The following is a 24,101-nucleotide window of genomic DNA, read 5'->3' on the forward strand; positions in this document are numbered from 1 at the left end:
TTTTTCTCACTCCTACTAGTGAATGTAATGTAACACACACCCATACAATGCGCACCCCCCCGTGATGTTTTTCTCACTCCTACTAGTGAATGTAATGTAACACACACCCATACAATGGGCACCTCCCCGTGATGTTTTTCTCACTCCTACTAGTGAATGTAATGTAACACACACCCATACAATGCGCACCGCACCGTGATGTTTTTCTCACTCCTACTAGTGAATGTAATGTAACACACACCCATACAATGCGCACCACCCCGTGATGTTTTTCTCACTCCTACTACTGAATGTAATGTAACACACACGCATACAATGCGCACCACCCCGTGATGTTTTTCTCACTCCTACTACTGAATCTAATGTAACACACACCCATACAATGCGCACCACCCCGTGATGTTTTTCTCACTCCTACTAGTGAATCTAATGTAACACACACCCATACAATGCGCACCACCCCGTGATGTTTTTCTCACTCCTAATAGTGAATGTAATGTAACACACACCCATACAATGCGCACCACCCCGTGATGTTTTTCTCACTCCTACTAGTGAATCTAATGTAACACACACCCATACAATGCGCACCACCCCGTGATGTTTTTCTCACTCCTAATAGTGAATGTAATGTAACACACACCCATACAATGCACACCACCCCGTGATGTTTTTCTCACTCCTACTAGTGAATGTAATGTAACACACACCCATACAATGCGCACCACCCCGTGATGTTTTTCTCACTCCTACTAGTGAATGTAATGTAACACACACCCATACAATGCGCACCACCCCGTGATGTTTTTCTCACTCCTACTGGTGAATGTAATGTAACACACACCCATACAATGCGCACCACCCCGTGATGTTTTTCTCACTCCTACTAGTGAATGTAATGTAACACACACCCATACAATGCGCACCACCCCGTGATGTTTTTCTCACTCCTACTAGTGAATGTAATGTAACACACACCCATACAATGCGCACCACCCCGTGATGTTTTTCTCACTCCTACTAGTGAATGTAATGTAACACACACCCATACAATGCGCACCACCCCGTGATGTTTTTCTCACTCCTACTAGTGAATGTAATGTAACACACACCCATACAATGCGCACCACCCCGTGATGTTTTTCTCACTCCTACTAGTGAATGTAATGTAACACACACCCATACAATGGGCACCTCCCCGTGATGTTTTTCTCACTCCTACTAGTGAATGTAATGTAACACACACCCATACAATGCGCACCACCCCGTGATGTTTTTCTCACTCCTACTAGTGAATGTAATGTAACACACACCCATACAATGCGCACCACCCCGTGATGTTTTTCTCACTCCTACTAGTGAATCTAATGTAACACACACCCATACAATGCGCACCTCCTCGTGATGTTTTTCTCACTCCTACTAGTGAATGTAATGTAACACACACCCATACAATGCGCACCACCCCGTGATGTTTTTCTCACTCCTACTACTGAATGTAATGTAACACACACCCATACAATGCGCACCACCCCGTGATGTTTTTCTCACTCCTACTACTGAATCTAATGTAACACACACCCATACAATGCGCACCACCCCGTGATGTTTTTCTCACTCCTGATAGTGAATCTAATGTAACACACACCCATACAATGCGCACCACCCCGTGATGTTTTTCTCACTCCTAATAGTGAATGTAATGTAACACACACCCATACAATGCGCACCACCCCGTGATGTTTTTCTCACTCCTACTAGTGAATCTAATGTAACACACACCCATACAATGCGCACCACCCCGTGATGTTTTTCTCACTCCTAATAGTGAATATAATGTAACACACACCCATACAATGCGCACCACCCCGTGATGTTTTTCTCACTCCTACTAGTGAATGTAATGTAACACACACCCATACAATGCGCACCACCCCGTGATGTTTTTCTCACTTCTACTAGTGAATGTAATGTAACACACACCCATACAATGCGCACCACCCCGTGATGTTTTTCTCACTCCTACTGGTGAATGTAATGTAACACACACCAATACAATGCGCACCACCCCGTGATGTTTTTCTCACTCCTACTGGTGAATGTAATGTAACACACACCCATACAATGCGCACCACACCGTGATGTTTTTCTCACTCCTGCTAGTGAATGTAATGTAACACACACCAATACAATGCGCACCACCCCGTGATGTTTTTCTCACTCCTAATAGTGAATGTAATGTAACACACACACATACAATGCGCACCACCCCGTGATTTTTTTCTCACTCCTACTAGTGTATGTAATGTAACACACACCCATACAATGCGCACCAACCCGTGATGTTTTTCTCACTCCTAATAGTGAAGGTAATGTAACACACACCCATACAATCTGCATCACCCCGTGATGTTTTCCTCACTCCTACTAGTGAATGTAATGTAACACACACCCATACAATGCGCACCACCCCGTGATGTTTTTCTCACTCCTACTAGTGAATCTAATGTAACACACACCCATACAATGCGCACCACCCAGTGATGTTTTTCTCACTCCTACTAGTGAATGTAATGTAACACACACCCATACAATGCGCACCACCCCGTGATGTTTTTCTCACTCCTACTAGTGAATGTAATGTAACACACACCCATACAATCTGCACCACCCCGTGATGTTTTTCTCACTGCTACTAGTGAATGTAATGCAACACACACCCATACAATGCGCACCACCCCGTGATGTTTTTCTCACTGCTACTAGTGAATGTAATGTAACACACACCCATACAATGCGCACCACCCCGTGATGTTTTTCTCACTCCTGCTAGTGAATGTAATGTAACACACACCCATACAATGCGCACCACCCCGTGATGTTTTTCTCACTCCTACTAGTGAATCTAATGTAACACACACCCATATAATGCGCACCACCCCGTGATGTTTTTCTCACTCCTACTAGTGAATCTAATATAACACACACCCATACAATGCGCACCACCCCGTGATGTTTTTCTCACTCCTACTAGTGAATCTAATGTAACACACACCCATACAATGCGCACCACCCCGTGATGTTTTTCTCACTCCTAGTAGTGAATGTAATGTAACACACACCCATACAATGCGCACCACCCCGTGATGTTTTTCTCACTCCTACTAGTGAATGTAATGTAACACACACCAATACAATGCGCACCACCCCGTGATGTTTTTCTCACTCATAATAGTGAATGTAATGTAACACACACCCATACAATGCGCACCACCCCGTGATGTTTTTCTCACTCCTACTAGTGAATGTAATGTAACACACACCCATACAATGCGCACCACCCCGTGATGTTTTTCTCACTCCTACTAGTGAATGTAATGTAACACACACCCATACAATGCGCACCACCCCGTGATGTTTTTCTCACTCCCACTAGTGAATGTAGTGTAACAAACACCCATACAATGCGCACCACCCCGTGATGTTTTTCTCACTCCCAATAGTGAATGTAATGTAACACACACCCATACAATGCGCACCACCCCGTGATGTTTTTCTCACTCCCGCTAGTGAATCTAATGTAACACACACCCATACAATGCGCACCACACCTTGATGTTTTTCTCACTCCTATTTGTGAATGTAATGCAACACACACCCATACAATGCGCACCACCCCGTGATGTTTTTCTCACTCCTACTAGTGAATGTAATGTAACACACACCCATACAATGCGCACCACCCCGTGATGTTTTTCTCACTCCTACTAGTGAATGTAATGTAACACACACCCATACAATGCGCACCACCCCGTGATGTTTTTCTCACTCCTACTAGTGAATCTAATGTAACACACACCCATACAATGCGCACCTCCTCGTGATGTTTTTCTCACTCCTACTAGTGAATGTAATGTAACACACACCCATACAATGCGCACCACCCCGTGATGTTTTTCTCACTCCTACTACTGAATGTAATGTAACACACACCCATACAATGCGCACCACCCCGTGATGTTTTTCTCACTCCTACTACTGAATGTAATGTAACACACACCCATACAATGCGCACCACCCCGTGATGTTTTTCTCACTCCTACTAGTGAATCTAATGTAACACACACCCATACAATGCGCACCACCCCGTGATGTTTTTCTCACTCCTAATAGTGAATGTAATGTAACACACACCCATACAATGCGCAACACCCCGTGATGTTTTTCTCACTCCTACTAGTGAATCTAATGTAACACACACCCATACAATGCGCACCACCCCGTGATGTTTTTCTCACTCCTAATAGTGAATATAATGTAACACACACCCATACAATGCGCACCACCCCGTGATGTTTTTCTCACTCCTACTAGTGAATGTAATGTAACACACACCCATACAATGCGCACCACCCCGTGATGTTTTTCTCACTCCTACTAGTGAATGTAATGTAACACACACCCATACAATGCGCACCACCCCGTGATGTTTTTCTCACTCCTACTGGTGAATGCAATGTAACACACACCAATACAATGCGCACCACCCCGTGATGTTTTTCTCACTCCTACTGGTGAATGTAATGTAACACACACCCATACAATGCGCACCACACCGTGATGTTTTTCTCACTCCTGCTAGTGAATGTAATGTAACACACACCAATACAATGCGCACCACCCCGTGATGTTTTTCTCACTCCTAATAGTGAATGTAATGTAACACACACACATACAATGCGCACCACCCCGTGATTTTTTTCTCACTCCTACTAGTGAATGTAATGTAACACACACCCATACAATGCACACCAACCCGTGATGTTTTTCTCACTCCTAATAGTGAAGGTAATGTAACACACACCCATACAATCTGCATCACCCCGTGATGTTTTCCTCACTCCTACTAGTGAATGTAATGTAACACACACCCATACAATGCGCACCACCCCGTGATGTTTTTCTCACTCCTACTAGTGAATCTAATGTAACACACACCCATACAATGCGCACCACCCAGTGATGTTTTTCTCACTCCTACTAGTGAATGTAATGTAACACACACCCATACAATGCGCACCACCCCGTGATGTTTTTCTCACTCCTACTAGTGAATGTAATGTAACACACACCCATACAATCTGCACCACCCCGTGATGTTTTTCTCACTGCTACTAGTGAATGTAATGCAACACACACCCATACAATGCGCACCACCCCGTGATGTTTTTCTCACTGCTACTAGTGAATGTAATGTAACACACACCCATACAATCTGCACCACCCCGTGATGTTTTTCTCACTGCTACTAGTGAATGTAATGCAACACACACCCATACAATGCGCACCACCCCGTGATGTTTTTCTCACTGCTACTAGTGAATGTAATGTAACACACACCCATACAATGCGCACCACCCCGTGATGTTTTTCTCACTCCTGCTAGTGAATGTAATGTAACACACACCCATACAATGCGCACCACCCCGTGATGTTTTTCTCACTCCTACTAGTGAATCTAATGTAACACACACCCATATAATGCGCACCACCCCGTGATGTTTTTCTCACTCCTACTAGTGAATCTAATGTAACACACACCCATACAATGCGCACCACCCCGTGATGTTTTTCTCACTCCTACTAGTGAATCTAATGTAACACACACCCATACAATGCGCACCACCCCGTGATGTTTTTCTCACTCCTAGTAGTGAATGTAATGTAACACACACCCATACAATGCGCACCACCCCGTGATGTTTTTCTCACTCCTACTAGTGAATGTAATGTAACACACACCAATACAATGCGCACCACCCCGTGATGTTTTTCTCACTCCTACTAGTGAATGTAATGTAACACACACCCATACAATGCGCACCACCCCGTGATGTTTTTCTCACTCCTACTAGTGAATGTAATGTAACACACACCCATACAATGCGCACCACCCCGTGATGTTTTTCTCACTCCTACTAGTGAATGTAATGTAACACACACCCATACAATGCGCACCACCCCGTGATGTTTTTCTCACTCCCACTAGTGAATGTAGTGTAACAAACACCCATACAATGCGCACCACCCCGTGATGTTTTTCTCACTCCCAATAGTGAATGTAATGTAACACACACCCATACAATGCGCACCACCCCGTGATGTTTTTCTCACTCCCACTAGTGAATCTAATGTAACACACACCCATACAATGCGCACCACACCTTGATGTTTTTCTCACTCCTATTTGTGAATGTAATGCAACACACACCCATACAATGCGCACCACCCCGTGATGTTTTTCTCACTCCTACTAGTGAATGTAATGTAACACACACCCATACAATGCGCACCACCCCGTGATGTTTTTCTCACTCCTACTAGTGAATGTAATGTAACACACACCCATACAATGCGCACCACCCCGTGATGTTTTTCTCACTCCTACTAGTGAATGTAATGTAACACACACCCATACAATGCGCACCACCCCGTGATGTTTTTCTCACTCCTACTAGTGAATGTAATGTAACACACACCCATACAATGCGCACCCCCCCGTGATGTTTTTCTCACTCCTACTAGTGAATGTAATGTAACACACACCCATACAATGGGCACCTCCCCGTGATGTTTTTCTCACTCCTACTAGTGAATGTAATGTAACACACACCCATACAATGGGCACCTCCCCGTGATGTTTTTCTCACTCCTACTAGTGAATGTAATGTAACACACACCCATACAATGCGCACCCCCCCGTGATGTTTTTCTCACTCCTACTAGTGAATGTAATGTAACACACACCCATACAATGGGCACCTCCCCGTGATGTTTTTCTCACTCCTACTAGTGAATCTAATGTAACACACACCCATACAATGCGCACCTCCTCGTGATGTTTTTCTCACTCCTACTAGTGAATGTAATGTAACACACACCCATACAATGCGCACCACCCCGTGATGTTTTTCTCACTCCTACTACTGAATGTAATGTAACACACACCCATACAATGCGCACCACCCCGTGATGTTTTTCTCACTCCTACTACTGAATCTAATGTAACACACACCCATACAATGCGCACCACCCCGTGATGTTTTTCTCACTCCTACTAGTGAATCTAATGTAACACACACCCATACAATGCGCACCACCCCGTGATGTTTTTCTCACTCCTAATAGTGAATGTAATGTAACACACACCCATACAATGCGCACCACCCCGTGATGTTTTTCTCACTCCTACTAGTGAATCTAATGTAACACACACCCATACAATGCGCACCACCCCGTGATGTTTTTCTCACTCCTAATAGTGAATATAATGTAACACACACCCATACAATGCGCACCACCCCGTGATGTTTTTCTCACTCCTACTAGTGAATGTAATGTAACACACACCCATACAATGCGCACCACCCCGTGATGTTTTTCTCACTCCTACTGGTGAATGTAATGTAACACACACCAATACAATGCGCACCACCCCGTGATGTTTTTCTCACTCCTACTGGTGAATGTAATGTAACACACACCCATACAATGCGCACCACACCGTGATGTTTTTCTCACTCCTGCTAGTGAATGTAATGTAACACACACCAATACAATGCGCACCACCCCGTGATGTTTTTCTCACTCCTAATAGTGAATGTAATGTAACACACACACATACAATGCGCACCACCCCGTGATTTTTTTCTCACTCCTACTAGTGAATGTAATGTAACACACACCCATACAATGCGCACCAACCCGTGATGTTTTTCTCACTCCTAAGAGTGAAGGTAATGTAACACACACCCATACAATCTGCATCACCCCGTGATGTTTTCCTCACTCCTACTAGTGAATGTAATGTAACACACACCCATACAATGCGCACCACCCCATGATGTTTTTCTCACTCTGTCGGTGTCGATCCCGGCCGGCAGGAAAAAGCACACGACACGAGTAGTCGGCGGATAGCCTCTGATTTATTTTCTCTCTCCGTACGCCCTGTTCCGGGATCTCGGATCCCGCCTGAGGGAAGCCTCCTCTGGTCCGTTCCCTACGGCTCCTTGTGTGCTTCTCTCAGCAGTCCCTCTTCTTGGTGTGTGTTGTCGCCCCAGGGGTGGTGTCAGCATATATATGGACACATCGACCAATCACATCAAAGTAGGCAAGACGAGCTGATTGGCCAGCGTCAGCTGTTGCTGGGCAGACTAGCTTACAGGGCGTGTTGTTTACTAGCTAGGGAGCAGGAAATGGGCGCCATCTTGGCATACTCGATGGGAGGGGTAATCTAGCTCAGGCTTCACTCCTCACCACAGGCCTCATATCACTCGGTCGAGCTCCCAACATCTCCCCCTTCTTTATTTATTAAGATAGTGTGGTCTGTGGGTCCATGTGAGGTGTCTGGGAGTGGGCCTATTTCGCAGGCCGAGGCATGAGAGAATGTAGAGGTCTATACCCTGCTGTGCATCACCTTGTCTCGTACATATCCTTGCGCCAGGACCATGCTCAAGGTGAGTGGTTCATTTTTTCGCAGGGCCAGGCTTTTGTGAACCGAACCTGGATGCATATAGACATTCATTCCTGCCTTCCCCTCAACCCTCGAGGCGGATGGCACTGCAGTACCCTTGGTCTCGCATCTCAATGCCATAACTCTCACTCCCTAGAGGACCCTCGGAGTAGAGCCTGTCTTAGGTTGATCAGGAGAACTTCTCCCGTCTTACCCGTCGTTGGCTTGCCCACTCAACTCTTAAAGCTTATATCTTGGGGGAGACACGGAGGGGTCAGCCGAGTGACATTTGAGGAACCGCGTAATCACTAATTACCAACTATAATCCCCGTTCACTACAATCACTAATTACTATTTTCTAATTATCAATGGGAACACGCCTTAAGCGTGGGGTCCTTCTAGTCTAAGTTCGCAGCCGCGACGGGGAAGGAGACGTACGTAATAATACTAGAACATCCGTAAGAATAATGGCGAGGGCAGCCACGTACTGGTTAAAGGAGCCGTGCCTTTCTAGCCTGAGCCCAGAAAACGCTAGGTGTGGAATCCCCTTGACTCTGGGCCAGCAACATCATCAATGTCATATGTGTCTTTTGGGTCGCCCTTATCGACCGCAGGCACCTAAGAGTCACGAGAGTGACAATCACAAGAGCAAGAATGATCCCATACGCAAGAAGTGACGAAGGTTTGAAGAAGGAGCCTATCTGGCTTAGGACATCATCAAAAAGGGAGGCTGTAAGTATAGGCACCTCTATCTGATCTAGCTGCCGGATAGTCATATCCAGGCGCACGCTAGCGTTCCAAAAGGAAGAATTATAGGTGGTGAGAACATAATCCTGAAATTGCCTGTAAGCCGAACGGTTGACCTGGATGGGGGTAACGCACAACTGGGTGAATGCCCATCTGGCGTCACATAAATTGTTAGCCACCTCCCAGAGTCCCTGGACTTCCTGAGCGATTAGGTCGATCTGCTGCTGTAACGCCATTATGGCGTTGTGCTGGAGGAGGTTGACTTCTTGTTGCTCCCTCAGCGCCAGGGAGGTGGTGTCCGTAAGATTGGTAAAGGCCTGAGCCGTCAGCGTAGACTGGGTCAGAGCAACGGCAGCCGTCACAGCCGTCGCAGTCAGAGTCACGAACAGTGCTGTCAGGGCCGCTGTGATCCCAAAATCTCTCTTACGTCTGAGCATGGGTAGTTGGTCCTGCTGATAGACGGGATGAACCCAAACAGATTCGTTAAAGGGAACCCACATCAGTGGGGGTCGAAGAGCCAACATAGCATACGGGAAAGACCCATTCCAGCAGTTCCCTGTAAAGCATGGTTGGTTACTGCACTTAAAGGAGATGTCAGCAGAGAATACCCATAAGTAGGGCGGTTTTACGCATGCAGCCTCAGAATTAAGGGTGACATTGGTGGTTCCATTAGAGGCAGAAGCGTTAATAGCGAGCATGGGTCTTAAGTCCATGCAGGCTCCGGTGGAGAGGCACAACCAATTTTCATTAAGGGGGAAGGGGAAGCTTATTGCCCACTTGTTGTTCACTCTCAGGTAGGACTCCCACCAGGTCAACGCGAATATGTTGTTACTACCGGATGGAGGAGAGAACCGGGACCACCAAGACATGTTTAGATGAGTCACTCCCACGCCGTCGACAGTACAGGGCTGCCATGAAAGTTGTGACAGGTCCACCATCTGTCTTTTTCGGCTTGGGGACACACGGTATGGGCATGTGGGGAAATCGGGACGGGTGTGCATGGCTGCTCGGGGTTTGCAGGTTGAGTTAAAAGTGATGACTCCGCCGCTAAGTGTGCCAGCTTTAAAACATCCAGGCGAATGCAGGGATGGGACAGACAACCTCACCGTCAGGGAGGTATTGTACCATTTTACAAGGAGGGGCAGGAAGCTAACGCAGGATCCCCGGTGACACGAGGGGTTACTATTAGTGGAAAAAATGACCACGTCATTGGTGATGGGAAGGTCAAAACGTATGGGTCTGATGGTTAACGGTATATCTGGTATGCAAGGCAATCTGGCGGAGCAGTTTTTTGCATACAACTTTGGGAGAGAGGGGGCTGTGGTGGAGATAGCGGCTAGCGCTGGCGGATGATGTATTGCTGCCCACACCAAGTCTGCTCCTATTTCAGTAGTGGTGGTGAGCATCAAAACCAGAAGGAAGGGGGCTGCCGGAAGGCGGCGTGGCCTAGCCACTCTGGCTGCACCGTACCCTAAAAGAGAGCCAATTACTATCGAGAGCATAATCATTACTGTGTCCCATAAGTCATACGGTATTCCTCGGTCGAGCAGCAATATCCTGGTCGGACCGATCTTGATTAGGCTGTCCGCTGCCGTTGAGTTTTGGAGTGTCTCCTGCATTATGTTTCGTTGGATTCGCCACACGCGTCAGCCGTTCTGGGACCCACAATGGTTCTCGTCCTGGTTCCTGCGGGAAAACACAAACCGCACCTCGGTTCCAGCTAACTACTGGATCCGGGCCCATCCATTGTCCCGTCAGGACATCTTGCCATTTCACCCATCCCCTATTGCCAGGAGATGGATTACAATGTTCCATGGCCGGGGAGTGATTGTTGTTATTCAGGTTCAGAAAATTGTATGTGAACAGTGCCATGGAGAGCCGTGCCTTTGGGGGCAGGCCCTGACTTATTCCCCCTTTTTGTTTTTGTAGAATATCTTTAAGGCTCCTATGAGCCCTTTCAATAATTCCTTGACCTTGGGGATTGTATGGGATGCCATGTTTTAACTGTACCCCCATTTTTTCACAGAACTCATTAAAGGCTCTGCTTGTATAAGCTGGTCCATTATCAGTTTTTAATATTTTTGGTTTGTCCCATGCGGCCCAAGCTGTCAGGCAATGATTGATTACATGAGACACCTTTTCGCCAGTTTCAGCAGTCGCAAATATAATATGAGAGCAGGTGTCCGTAGAGACATGAACATATTTAAGAGATCCGAATTCTATCATATGTGTGACATCCATTTGCCAAGTGTCGCCAGGAATCAATCCCCTGGGGTTAACTCCCGTTGATACGACGGGTGTGTATGTGGCGCAAGAGCCGCATAACCGTACGATGTCCCGCGCGTCAGCCCTGGAAATGTGGTACTGGTTGGCTAACGTCCTGGCGTTGACATGAAATCTGTCATGAAACAGACGGGCTTGTTCTATTGAAGATAACATATTGAGTATCCACAACGGGCGAGTGGCCACGTCAGCTGCCGCATTGCCCTGTACCATGGGCCCTGGCAGGCGCGTATGTGCTCTTATGTGAGTGATGTATATTTTGTTGTGTCTATTTATCAGCAGAGTCTGGATAGACAAAAACAAATTAGTCACTTTGGAGGTTGGCTTAATCGGGCCCGCAGTCTCAAGGACCTGCATGGCATTAACAACGTATTTTGAATCAGAAACAATATTAAGGGCCCCTGGGAACTTCTCGAGGACGGTTTGTACAATTTGTAACTCTACCACCTGTGGTTGATCTGGTTCAAATTGTATGCTGATCGGAGGCATACCTGAGACCACATAAGCCCCTATCCCGGTTTTTGACCCGTCCGTATAGATCGTTGTTGCAGGAGTAAGTGGTGTGGACGCGGTGATTTTTGGAAATATCACCGGATGTTGAGTAACAAACTGTAGTATGGGGTCCCTGGGGAACTGGTTGTCTATCTCCCCAAGAAAAACACATCTCAGGATGGCCCACGTATCTATACAAGCAGTCAGGATTTTTATTTGAGAAGCGGTATAAGGTACCCGAATAGCATGGGGTGCAGAGCCAAAATGTTGGATAGCCCTGCCATGTGCCTCCAAGGCCAGGGAAGCGACCGTTTCCGGATAATGTTCGATAATCTTGGCAGGTGAGACCTTAGGGTGCACCCACAAAAGTGGTCCCTTTTGCCAAATCACTGCCGTAGGTTGAGAAACGGTCTGCAACAAGCAGACCTCAAAAGGCTGTTCTGAGTCAATTCTCCGCAATGCAGCTGTACTTAGGGCTTCCTCTATCTTTCTCAGAGCAACTCTGGCTTCCGGGGTGAACTCCCTGGGGGAGGCAATATCCGGGTCTCCTTTCAGGAGGTCGAACAGGGGCTTTAAGTCCGAGTTAGGGATGTGTAAATAAGGTCTGATCCAGTTTATATCTCCCAGTAGCTTTTGCATGTCATTCAAGGTCCTTAGGCTATCTGTTCTGATGGTTACCTTTTGTGGAGAAATCGATGTGGGGGAGACTTTGGTGCCCAGGTAGGTCACTATGTCTCCTCCCTGAATCTTGTCAGGGGCAATATGTAAATTTGCCTTTCTCAGGGCCCTGACCAATTGGCCAAGCATATCCTCCAACTCAGTCACATCTTTTGCACTGATTAGCAAATCATCCATATAATGAATACATCTAATTCTGGGGAAGGCTTCACGCAAGGGGGCCAGTAGAAAATCAAGATACATCTGACACATGGTGGGACTGTTGGCCATACCCTGGGGTAATGTAACCCACTCGTATCTCTGATCAGGACTCTCTTGGTTAATGGTGGGTAGGGTAAAGGCGAATCTGTGGGTGTCCTCTGGATGCAGGGGGATTGAGAAAAAACAGTCTCTAAGATCTATGGCATAGACTGGCCAGGACCGAGGGATGGCTGAGAGGGCTGGTAGTCCCCTCTGGATCGCCCCCAGGGGCTGCATCTGTGAGTTGACAGCCCTCAGATCATGGAGCAGCCTCCACTTGCCTGATTTCTTCCTGATAACAAAGACAGGGGTATTCCAAGGGGAGGTTGACGGCTTTACGTGTCCCGCCTGAAACTGGGTTTTGACTATCTCAGTTAATGCTAAAAGCTTCTCCTTGGGTAAGGGCCACTGAGGCACCCAAACTGGATTTTGAGATTTCCAGGTGATCTTAATTGGAGCGGGCAGGAGAAGTTTCTCAGTGACCCCTAGGAAAAACCCAACCCGTGTCTACCTTCCCTTTTTTCTACAGGTACGGGGGATGTCCGGCCCTGCAGGGCTGCGCCCAGGCCCTTGCCGGGGACATATCCCTGATTTTTGAGTATCCCTTTGGCTTGGGGAGAGCAGGTGGATGTAAGAGTGACATCCATCTGGGTGAGAACGTCTCTTCCCCACAAGGATACTGGCAGCTGCAAGACAAAAGGTTGAAAATGTCCTCGGTGACCTTCCTCATCACCCCAAGGCAGGGTCACGGCACTAACCTGGGGGGCAGCCACTATCCCCAATCCTTGGAGTGTGTTGTCAGCTGTGTTGGTAGGCCAACTAGGGGGCCAGTCTTTCTTGGAGACGATGGAACGGTCTGCCCCTGTATCTAGGAGTCCTGTTATCTTTTTTCCGTTAATCCTGAGTGATAGCATGGGCCTTTTATCAAGAGTCATATGAAGCCCTTCAAAAATTTCCTTAGAGGAGCCAAGTCCCTGACCCCCTCTAACCCGTTGACCGGACCGGGGTCTCTCATGGAGACTGGGGAACAGTAAAAGTTGTGCTATCTTATCCCCTTCATCAATTACTATGGTCCCTATATGAGATTGTACCATGATTTTGATGTTTCCTAAATAATCTGGGTCTACAACTCCAGGGATCACGGTAAGGCCCCGGAGGGCTGTGGAGGACTGTCCAATCACTAAACCAACTAGCTTGTCGGGTAGTGGTCCTTTGGAGGTGGTTTCAACCACCTGAACGCCCATATCGGGTGTTAATAGGAGTCTGGAGGCGACACAGAGGTCCACGCCTGCTGGCCCGGGGGTGGCCCCTGTGGGGGGGTGCCATCTTGTGTTGTCCTGTCTAGGGAGTGGGGGCCCGTCCGTAAGGAGGGCCCCCTCTGGCCGTTTTTTGGCTCCGTAGTCTCCCTGCCACTAATACGGTTCCCCTGGGCATCAAAAATAGATCTGCAATCTTTTGCTTTGTGAGAACCTTTACCGCACCTTTCGCAGGTTCCCGTTCGTCTGTCTGATTCCTGTCTCTTGGATATAAACTCCCCCTGTCCGGTCTTGGGGCAGTTTTTCCTTATATGGCTGGGATCCCCACACTGGAAACATCCCCTGGGCTTACCAGGGTGATTGGTCTTCTGAGGCCCTGTCTGTTGTAAGGCGGCGGCTAAAAGGGCAGCCACGCCTGAGTTGGATAATGGCCCCCCTATTTCTCTACAAATTTTAATCCATGCCTCTATGTTTTTACCTTTATGGGGTGCTATGGCTGCCCTGCAGTCCTTGGTGCACTGTTCGAAGATTAACTGTTTAATAAGAGGAGCAGCAGCACTCGGATCTGAAAAGAGTCTGTCAGCTGCCTCCTGCATTCTGGCCACAAAATCCACAAAAGGTTCTGTGTTGCCCTGAACAATTTTAGAGAGGCATTGTGAGGCCACCCCTGTGTTGTTTACCTGCTTCCAGGCGCGGATGCCTATGTTATGTATCTGTTCATACACATTTGGAGGGAATCTAGTTTGATCTTGAGCGTACTGACCCTTACCCATAAGCATATCCTCATTTTGCCCCCTATGGCCCCTAGCCGCATTTTTTTTCAGCCTGTTCGGCAGCAAACTCAGTATACCAGGCGCGCCAATCCAGAAAAGCCCCGGGGGCCAGGCAGGCTTTAGCCAGTTGGGTCCAATCACTGGGCGTCAGAAAGCCACCGGCAGACAAATTCTCCAACATAGTTATAGTGTAAGGAGCAGTAGGGCCAAATGTGGCAACCGCATTTTTAAGCTCCTTAATTTGCTTGATCTCCAGTGGTTCCCAGTAATTGGGTCCTTGGCCTTGCGCTAGGAGCACCGGATAAAGCCCACATTGTTCATACTCATTCGCCCCTTGAGGAATCTGTTCCATTCTAAATGTCCATCTACGAAAATACCTTCCCTGGGACCTTGGCATTTTTTCACAGGGTGGTGCCTCCCCATGAGATGTCTGTCCCTCCCTATCACAAAATTGTATCTCTTTGTAACATGGCCGACCAGTCTTTGGGGCACAAGATGGCGGGTCGCCAGGCAGACAAGATGGTGGCCCTACATGTGACAACGGTCCAGGCCACTCCCTCCATGGGGGGGGTGACGGAGGATGGCCCCAGGCCGCCATCTCACCACAGGAACCGGTGTTTGGGACCTCCCAGGGTGGCGCGGAAGGCTCTACGGCTTTCCGTTGGGGAGTGCTCAGGAGTTTCCTTCCCTTCTCTAGGTCTGTCTGCATCTTGACTAGGTCTCTACGTAAAGCTGCAAAGGGATTAGGGGGGTCACTTGCCTCATTGTCCTCGCCTTCCGAGGTATCTGAGCCCGAGGAATCCGAGGCAGGGGGTACCTCTCTCTTGCCTCGCTCTCGCGAGCGCCTCCGCACGCTCCCTGCGACGGACCCCTCTCGGGAGGACTCCGAACGGGCCCCTTCAAAAGCTCGGCGGGCCTGAGAGAGCCCATCTGCGCTATCCTTAGCCCCATTCCTCTCCCCTTTGAGGCATGAATGAATCATCTCCCAGAGCGGCCGAACCGAAAGTGGGAGTCGGCGCTCCTCTTCTGCTCTTTCTAAATCCTTACCTAATTTCTCCCAGCAAGGTAGGGACAAGTGCCCCGTCGGCAGGAACCAGGGTGCCGCCTCATCTACTTGTTGGAGAAACTCCGTAAGTGTCTTGGAGCTCATTGATATACCTGAAATCTTGAGCAGGTCTTTCACCGCTCTTACCAGTGACTTGGAACTCTTAGTGGGTAAGTTGCCCATGCCTGTCACTGAGGAGTCCGTTCTCACCGTGTGAGGCTAACCTGCCACATACACGTGAGCTTGAGGGGAGTCTAAAAAGCCCTGTAGGTGCGCGCCACCCAGAGCCCAGGTTTATCCCCTACTCACCTGTCCTGCAGAGCAATACTGGAGCGTCGTCCGCCTCGCCTCGGGGGTGATCAGTTCCCCGTACGGGCCACCAAATGTCGGTGTCGATCCCGGCCGGCAGGAAAAAACACACGACACGAGTAGTCGGCGGATAGCCTCTGATTTATTTTCTCTCTCCGTACGCCCTGTTCCGGGATCTCGGATCCCGCCTGAGGGAAGCCTCCTCTGGTCCGTTCCCTACGGCTCCTTGTGTGCTTCTCTCAGCAGTCCCTCTTCTTGGTGTGTGTTGTCGCCCCAGGGGTGGTGTCAGCATATATATGGACACATCGACCAATCACATCAAAGTAGGCAAGACGAGCTGATTGGCCAGCGTCAGCTGTTGCTGGGCAGACTAGCTTACAGGGCGTGTTGTTTACTAGCTAGGGAGCAGGAAATGGGCGCCATCTTGGCATACTCGATGGGAGGGGTAATCTAGCTCAGGCTTCACTCCTCACCACAGGCCTCATATCACTCGGTCGAGCTCCCAACATCACTCCTACTAGTGAATCTAATGTAACACACACCCATACAATGCGCACCACCCAGTGATGTTTTTCTCACTCCTACTAGTGAATGTAATGTAACACACACCCATACAATGCGCACCACCCCGTGATGTTTTTCTCACTCCTACTAGTGAATGTAATGTAACACACACCCATACAATCTGCACCACCCCGTGATGTTTTTCTCACTGCTACTAGTGAATGTAATGCAACACACACCCATACAATGCGCACCACCCCGTGATGTTTTTCTCACTGCTACTAGTGAATGTAATGTAACACACACCCATACAATGCGCACCACCCCGTGATGTTTTTCTCACTCCTGCTAGTGAATGTAATGTAACACACACCCATACAATGCGCACCACCCCGTGATGTTTTTCTCACTCCTACTAGTGAATCTAATGTAACACACACCCATATAATGCGCACCACCCCGTGATGTTTTTCTCACTCCTACTAGTGAATCTAATGTAACACACACCCATACAATGCGCACCACCCCGTGATGTTTTTCTCACTCCTACTAGTGAATCTAATGTAACACACACCCATACAATGCGCACCACCCCGTGATGTTTTTCTCACTCCTAGTAGTGAATGTAATGTAACACACACCCATACAATGCGCACCACCCCGTGATGTTTTTCTCACTCCTACTAGTGAATGTAATGTAACACACACCAATACAATGCGCACCACCCCGTGATGTTTTTCTCACTCCTACTAGTGAATGTAATGTAACACACACCCATACAATGCGCACCACCCCGTGATGTTTTTCTCACTCCTACTAGTGAATGTAATGTAACACACACCCATACAATGCGCACCACCCCGTGATGTTTTTCTCACTCCTACTAGTGAATGTAATGTAACACACACCCATACAATGCGCACCACCCCGTGATGTTTTTCTCACTCCCACTAGTGAATGTAGTGTAACAAACACCCATACAATGCGCACCACCCCGTGATGTTTTTCTCACTCCCAATAGTGAATGTAATGTAACACACACCCATACAATGCGCACCACCCCGTGATGTTTTTCTCACTCCCACTAGTGAATCTAATGTAACACACACCCATACAATGCGCACCACACCTTGATGTTTTTCTCACTCCTATTTGTGAATGTAATGCAACACACACCCATACAATGCGCACCACCCCGTGATGTTTTTCTCACTCCTACTAGTGAATGTAATGTAACACACACCCATACAATGCGCACCACCCCGTGATGTTTTTCTCACTCCTACTAGTGAATGTAATGTAACACACACCCATACAATGCGCACCACCCCGTGATGTTTTTCTCACTCCTACTAGTGAATGTAATGTAACACACACCCATACAATGCGCACCCCCCCGTGATGTTTTTCTCACTCCTACTAGTGAATGTAATGTAACACACACCCATACAATGGGCACCTCCCCGTGATGTTTTTCTCACTCCTACTAGTGAATGTAATGTAACACACACCCATACAATGCGCACCTCCTCGTGATGTTTTTCTCACTCCTACTAGTGAATGTAATGTAACACACACCCATACAATGCGCACCACCCCGTGATGTTTTTCTCACTCCTACTACTGAATGTAATGTAACACACACCCATACAATGCGCACCACCCCGTGATGTTTTTCTCACTCCTACTACTGAATGTAATGTAACACACACCCATACAATGCGCACCACCCCGTGATGTTTTTCTCACTCCTAATAGTGAATGTAATGTAACACACACCCATACAATGCGCACCAGGCCGTGATGTTTTTCTCACTCCTACTAGTGAATGTAATGTAACACACACCCATACAATGCGCACCACCCCATGATGTTTTTCTCATTCCTACTAGTGAATGTAATGTAACACACACCCATACAATGCGCACCACCCCGTGATGTTTTTCTCACTCCTACTAGTGAATGTAATGTAACACACACCCATACAATGCGCACCACCCCGTGATGTTTTTCTCACTCCTACTAGTGAATGTAATGTAACACACACCCATACAATGCGCACCACCCCGTGATGTTTTTCTCACTCCCACTAGTGAATGTAGTGTAACAAACACCCATACAATGCGCACCACCCCGTGATGTTTTTCTCACTCCCAATAGTGAATGTAATGTAACACACACCCATACAATGCGCACCACCCCGTGATGTTTTTCTCACTCCCACTAGTGAATCTAATGTAACACACACCCATACAATGCGCACCACACCTTGATGTTTTTCTCACTCCTATTTGTGAATGTAATGCAACACACACCCATACAATGCGCACCACCCCGTGATGTTTTTCTCACTCCTACTAGTGAATGTAATGTAACACACACCCATACACTGCGCACCACCCCGTGATGTTTTTCTCACTCCTACTAGTGAATGTAATGTAACACACACCCATACAATGCGCACCACCCCTTGATGTTTTTCTCACTCCTACTAGTGAATGTAATGTAACACACACCCATACAATGCGCACCCCCCCGTGATGTTTTTCTCACTCCTACTAGTGAATGTAATGTAACACACACCCATACAATGGGCACCTCCCCGTGATGTTTTTCTCACTCCTACTAGTGAATGTAATGTAACACACACCCATACAATGCGCAACTCCTCGTGATGTTTTTCTCACTCCTACTAGTGAATGTAATGTAACACACACCCATACAATGCGCACCACCCCGTGATGTTTTTCTCACTCCTACTACTGAATGTAATGTAACACACACCCATACAATGCGCACCACCCCGTGATGTTTTTCTCACTCCTACTACTGAATGTAATGTAACACACACCCATACAATGCGCACCACCCCGTGATGTTTTTCTCACTCCTAATAGTGAATGTAATGTAACACACACCCATACAATGCGCACCAGGCCGTGATGTTTTTCTCACTCCTACTAGTGAATGTAATGTAACACACACCCATACAATGCGCACCACCCCATGATGTTTTTCTCACTCCTACTAGTGAATGTAATGTAACACACACCCATACAATGCGCACCACCCCGTGATGTTTTTCTCACTCCTACTAGTGAATGTAATGTAACACACACCCATACAATGCGCACCACCCCGTGATGTTTTTCTCACTCCTACTAGTGAATCTAATGTAACACACACCCATACAATGCGCACCTCCCCGTGATGTTTTTCTCACTCCTACTAGTGAATGTAATGTAACACACACCCATACAATGCGCACCACCCCGTGATGTTTTTCTCACTCCTACTACTGAATGTAATGTAACACACACCCATACAATGCGCACCACCCCGTGATGTTTTTCTCACTCCTACTACTGAATCTAATGTAACACACACCCATACAATGCGCACCACCCCGTGATGTTTTTCTCACTCCTACTAGTGAATCTAATGTAACACACACCCATACAATGCGCACCACCCCGTGATGTTTTTCTCACTCCTAATACTGAATGTAATGTGACACACACCCATACAATGCGCACCACCCCGTGATGTTTTTCTCACTCCTACTAGTGAATCTAATGTAACACACACCCATACAATGCGCACCACCCCGTGATGTTTTTCTCACTCCTACTAGTGAATCTAATGTAACACACACCCATACAATGCGCACCACCCCGTGATGTTTTTCTCACTCCTACTAGTGAATCTAATGTAACACACACCCATACAATGCGCACCACCCCGTGATGTTTTTCTCACTCCTACTAGTGAATGTAATGTAACACACACACATACAATGCGCACCACCCCGTGATGTTTTTCTCACTCCTACTAGTGAATGTAATGTAACACACACCCATACAATGCGCACCACCGCGTGATGTTTTTCTCACTCCTACTAGTGAATGTAATGTAACACACACCCATACAATGCGCACCACCGCGTGATGTTTTTCTCACTCCTACTAGTGAATGTAATGTAACACACACCCATACAATGCGCACCCCCCCGTGATGTTTTTCTCACTCCTACTACTGAATGTAATGTAACACACACCCATACAATGCGCACCACCCCGTGATGTTTTTCTCACTCCTACTAGTGAATCTAATGTAACACACACCCATACAATGCGCACCACCCCGTGATGTTTTTCTCACTCCTACTAGTGAATCTAATGTAACACACACCCATACAATGCGCACCACCCCGTGATGTTTTTCTCACTCCTACTAGTGAATGTAATGTAACACACACCCATACAATGCGCACCACCCCGTGATGTTTTTCTCACTCCTACTAGTGAATGTAATGTAACACACACCCATACAATGCGCACCCCCCCGTGATGTTTTTCTCACTCCTACTAGTGAATGTAATGTAACACACACCCATACAATGGGCACCTCCCCGTGATGTTTTTCTCACTCCTACTAGTGAATGTAATGTAACACACACCCATACAATGCGCACCTCCTCGTGATGTTTTTCTCACTCCTACTAGTGAATGTAATGTAACACACACCCATACAATGCGCACCACCCCGTGATGTTTTTCTCACTCCTACTACTGAATGTAATGTAACACACACCCATACAATGCGCACCACCCCGTGATGTTTTTCTCACTCCTACTAGTGAATGTAATGTAACACACACCCATACAATGCGCACCTCCTCGTGATGTTTTTCTCACTCCTACTAGTGAATCTAATGTAACACACACCCATACAATGCGCACCACCCCGTGATGTTTTTCTCACTCCTACTAGTGAATGTAATGTAACACACACCCATACAATGCGCACCACCCCGTGATGTTTTTCTCACTCCTACTAGTGAATGTAATGTAACACACACCCATACAATGCGCACCACCCCGTGATGTTTTTCTCACTCCTACTAGTGAATGTAATGTAACACACACCCATACAATCTGCATCACCCCGTGATGTTTTCCTCACTCCTACTAGTGAATGTAATGTAACACACACCCATACAATGCGCACCACCCCGTGATGTTTTTCTCACTCCTACTAGTGAATCTAATGTAACACACACCCATACAATGCGCACCACCCAGTGATGTTTTTCTCACTCCTACTAGTGAATGTAATGTAACACACACCCATACAATGCGCACCACCCCGTGATGTTGTTCTCACTCCTACTAGTGAATGTAATGTAACACACACACATACAATGCGCACCACCCCGTGATGTTTTTCTCACTCCTACTAGTGAATGTAATGTAACACACACACATACAATGCGCACCACCCCGTGATGTTTTTCTCACTCCTACTAGTGAATCTAATGTAACACACACCCATACAATGCGCACCACCCCGTGATGTTTTTCTCACTCCTACTAGTGAATCTAATGTAACACACACCCATACAATGCGCACCACCCCGTGATGTTTTTCTCACTCCTACTAGTGAATGTAATGTAACACACACACATACAATGCGCACCACCCCGTGATGTTTTTCTCACTCCTACTAGTGAATGTAATGTAACACACACCCATACAATGCGCACCACCCCGTGATGTTTTTCTCACTCCTACTAGTGAATGTAATGTAACACACACCCATACAATGCGCACCCCCCCGTGATGTTTTTCTCACTCCTACTACTGAATGTAATGTAACACACACCCATACAATGCGCACCACCCCGTGTTGTTTTTCTCACTCCTACTAGTGAATCTAATGTAACACACACCCATACAATGCGCACCACCCCGTGATGTTTTTCTCACTCCTACTAGTGAATCTAATGTAACACACACCCATACAATGCGCACCACCCCGTGATGTTTTTCTCACTCCTACTAGTGAATGTAATGTAACACACACCCATACAATGCGCACTACCCCGTGATGTTTTTCTCACTCCTACTAGTGAATGTAATGTAACACACACCCATACAATGCGCACCACCCCGTGATGTTTTTCTCACTCCTACTAGTGAATGTAATGTAACACACACCCATACAATGCGCACCCCCCCGTGATGTTTTTCTCACTCCTACTAGTGAATGTAATGTAACACACACCCATACAATGGGCACCTCCCCGTGATGTTTTTCTCACTCCTACTAGTGAATGTAATGTAACACACACCCATACAATGCGCACCTCCTCGTGATGTTTTTCTCACTCCTACTAGTGAATGTAATGTAACACACACCCATACAATGCGCACCACCCCGTGATGTTTTTCTCACTCCTACTACTGAATGTAATGTAACACACACCCATACAATGCGCACCACCCCGTGATGTTTTTCTCACTCCTACTAGTGAATGTAATGTGACACACACCCATACAATGCGCACCACCCCGTGATGTTTTTCTCACTCCTAATAGTGAATGTAATGTAACACACACCCATACAATGCGAACCAGGCCGTGATGTTTTTCTCACTCCTACTAGTGAATGTAATGTAACACACACCCATACAATGCGCACCACCCCATGATGTTTTTCTCACTCCTACTAGTGAATGTAATGTAACACACACCCATACAATGCGCACCACCCCGTGATGTTTTTCTCACTCCTACTAGTGAATGTAATGTAACACACACCCATACAATGCGCACCACCCCGTGATGTTTTTCTCACTCCTACTAGTGAATCTAATGTAACACACACCCATACAATGCGCACCTCCTCGTGATATTTTTCTCACTCCTACTAGTGAATGTAATGTAACACACACCCATACAATGCGCACCACCCCGTGATGTTTTTCTCACTCCTACTACTGAATGTAATGTAACACACACCCATACAATGCGCACCACCCCGTGATGTTTTTCTCACTCCTACTACTGAATCTAATGTAACACACACCCATACAATGCGCACCACCCCGTGATGTTTTTCTCACTCCTACTAGTGAATCTAATGTAACACACACCCATACAATGCGCACCACCCCGTGATGTTTTTCTCACTCCTAATAGTGAATGTAATGTAACACACACCCATACAATGCGCACCACCCCGTGATGTTTTTCTCACTCCTACTAGAGAATCTAATGTAACACACACCCATACAATGCGCACCACCCCGTGATGTTTTTCTCACTCCTAATAGTGAATGTAATGTAACACACACCCATACAATGCGCACCACCCCGTGATGTTTTTCTCACTCCTACTAGTGAATGTAATGTAACACACACCCATACAATGCGCACCACCCCGTGATGTTTTTCTCACTCCTACTAGTGAATGTAA

At 47.1% G+C, this 24,101-nt stretch overlaps 1 long non-coding RNA gene across 1 annotated transcript; it reads right to left on the minus strand.

Moving 5' to 3' along the window:
- Nucleotides 1-10,858: 10,858 nt before the first annotated feature.
- Nucleotides 10,859-16,833, minus strand: LOC134475130 (uncharacterized). The gene is made up of 2 exons (XR_010046099.1): nucleotides 16,336-16,833; nucleotides 10,859-10,945 (listed from the first exon to the last, which is right to left on the minus strand). It is a non-coding gene; the product is annotated as an uncharacterized LOC134475130 (long non-coding RNA).
- Between the last annotated feature and the right edge of the window lie 7,268 nt (nucleotides 16,834-24,101).

This window comes from Cavia porcellus, unplaced genomic scaffold (genome assembly GCF_034190915.1).
Source record: "Cavia porcellus strain 051 isolate PalLab524CR breed Dunkin Hartley unplaced genomic scaffold, mCavPor4.1 scaffold_91, whole genome shotgun sequence".
NCBI lineage: Eukaryota > Metazoa > Chordata > Mammalia > Rodentia > Caviidae > Cavia > Cavia porcellus.